The following is a 2506-nucleotide window of genomic DNA, read 5'->3' on the forward strand; positions in this document are numbered from 1 at the left end:
ATGATGCAGCCAACTCTGCTTGAAAATATGGAGAGTGGTACTCAGTAATGTATTGTTTGCCCCAAGCATAACACTTTGTATTCAGGACAAAAAAAATGAATTGCTTTGCCACATTACTTGAGTATTACTTTGATGCCTTGTTGCAAAAAGGATGCATGTTTTGGAATATGTTTTATTCTGTACAGGCTTCCTTTTCAATCTGTCAATTAGGTTAGTATTGTGCAATGTCGTTGAACCATCCTCAGTTTTCTCCAATCACAGCCATTAAACTCTGTAACTGTTTTAAAGTCACCATTGGCCTCATGGTGAAATCCCTGAGCGGTTTTCTTCCTCTCCGGAAACTGAGTTAGGAAGAACGCCTGTATCTATCTAGTGATTGGGTGTATTGATTAACCATCCAAAGTGTAATTCATAATTTCACCATGCGCATAGAGATATTCAATGTCTGCTTTAAAAAAAAATACCTATAGAGGTGCCCTTCTTTGTGAGGCATTAGGAAAACCTCCCTGGTCTTTGTGGTTGAATCTGTGTTTGAAATTCACTGCTCGACTGAGGGACCTTACAGATAATTGTATGTGTGGGGTACAGAGATGAGGTAGTCATTCAAGAAACATGTTAAACACTGTTATTGCACACACTGAGTCCATGCAACTTATTATGTGACTTGTTTTTACTCCTGAACTTATTGTGTGAATACTTTCTCCACATTTTGTTACATAACAGCCTTATTCTAAACTGTATTAAATATGTTTTCTCATCAATCTACACACAATACCCCATAATGACAAAGTTAAAAAAGTTTTTTAGAATAAAAAATAAAAAAATACCTTATTTACAGAAGTATTCAGACCCTTTGCTATGAGACTCTAAATTGAGCTCAGGTCCATCCTGTTTCCATTGATCATCCTTGAGATGGTTCTACAACTTGATTAGAGTCCACCTTTGGTAACTTCAATTGATTTGGAAAGGCACACACCTGTCAGTAAAAGGCACAAGACAGCCCGCTTGGAGTTTGCCGAAATGCACCTAAAGGACTCAGACCATGAGAAACGAGATTCAATGGTCTGATGAAACCAAGATTGAACTCATTGGCCTGAATGCCAAGTGTCACATCTGGAGGAAACCAGGCACTGCTCATCACCTGGTCAATACCATCCTTATGGTGAATCGTGGTGGTGGCAGCATCATGCTGTTGGGATGCTTTTCAGCGGCAGGGACTGGGAGACTAGTCAGGATCGAGGCAAAGATGAACTGAGTAAAGTACAGAGAGATCCTTGATGAGAAACCTGCTCCAGAGCGCTGAGGACCTCAGACTGGGGCGAAGGTTCACCTTCCAACAGAACAATGACCCTAAGCACACAGCCAAGACAACACAGGAGTGGCTTTGGGACACGTCTGAATGTCCTTGAGTGGCTTAGCCAGAGCCTGGACTTGAACCAAATCAAACATCTCTAGAGAGACCTGAAAATAGATGTGCAGCAACACTCCCCATCCAACCTGACAGAGCTTGAGAGGATCTGCAGAGAAGAATGGTAGAAACTCCCCAAATACAGGTTTGCCAAACTTGTAGTGTTATACCCAAGAAGACTCAAGGTTGTAATTGCAGCCAAAAGTGCTTCAACAAAGTACTGAGTAAAGGGTCTGAATACTTATGTAAATGTTTATTTATTATTTCTAACAACCTGTTTTTTCTTTATGGGGTGTTCTGTGTAGATTGAGAAGGGAAAAGCAATTGAATCAATTTTAGAAAAAGGCTGTAACGTAACAAAATATGGAAAAAGTCAAGTGGTGTGAATACTTTCCGAATGTAATGTCTGAAATAAAACTTTGTTCTCTCCTCTCCCTTTACTGCACTGACTGGAAAAGCTTTGAAAGGGGGGAAAAGAAATATGGTGGAAGCTTGTCATTTGCGTGGCATTTCTAAAAACCTGTATTTGCTCTGTCATTATGGGGTATTGTTTGTAGATTGATTGAGGGGGGGATTATTTGATCCATTTTAGAATAAGGCTGTAACGTAGCAAAATGTGGAAAAGGTGAAGGGGTCTGAATACTTTCCGAATGCACTGTATGTTACCATACAAACACACCACATTGAACCCAGTTGGAGTCAGCTCTACAGGCCATCACCATGCCCGAGCTAGTCTTACACTGCTGGCCAAGGAAGGCTCTACTAATGCTTTGCCAGACCGCATGCCACCCCCCCATCCCTAATGTCCTGCGTTATACGCCTTAAATTGTACCAAATTTGTTTTTTCTCGGTCGCCCATTGCAATGTCAATAATAAATCATTGGACAATTTTTCCGATTGTGTTTAATGATGACGAGTTGATTTCTACGTTTTTATACGCTGTTTTTCAAGATGAGTGAAGAACCGAGACATAGTCCAACCATTGGCTATCTCACTACATCCTCATATGGAATGATTTATGAAGGCTTTATATAGGTGCTTCAAAAGCACTGGCTTTTGCTACAGCTCAGCATCAACAGTGTTTGCTGGACCAGACCA

This window comes from Salvelinus sp. IW2-2015, unplaced genomic scaffold (genome assembly GCF_002910315.2).
Source record: "Salvelinus sp. IW2-2015 unplaced genomic scaffold, ASM291031v2 Un_scaffold3102, whole genome shotgun sequence".
In the NCBI taxonomy this organism is placed as follows: domain Eukaryota; kingdom Metazoa; phylum Chordata; class Actinopteri; order Salmoniformes; family Salmonidae; genus Salvelinus; species Salvelinus sp. IW2-2015.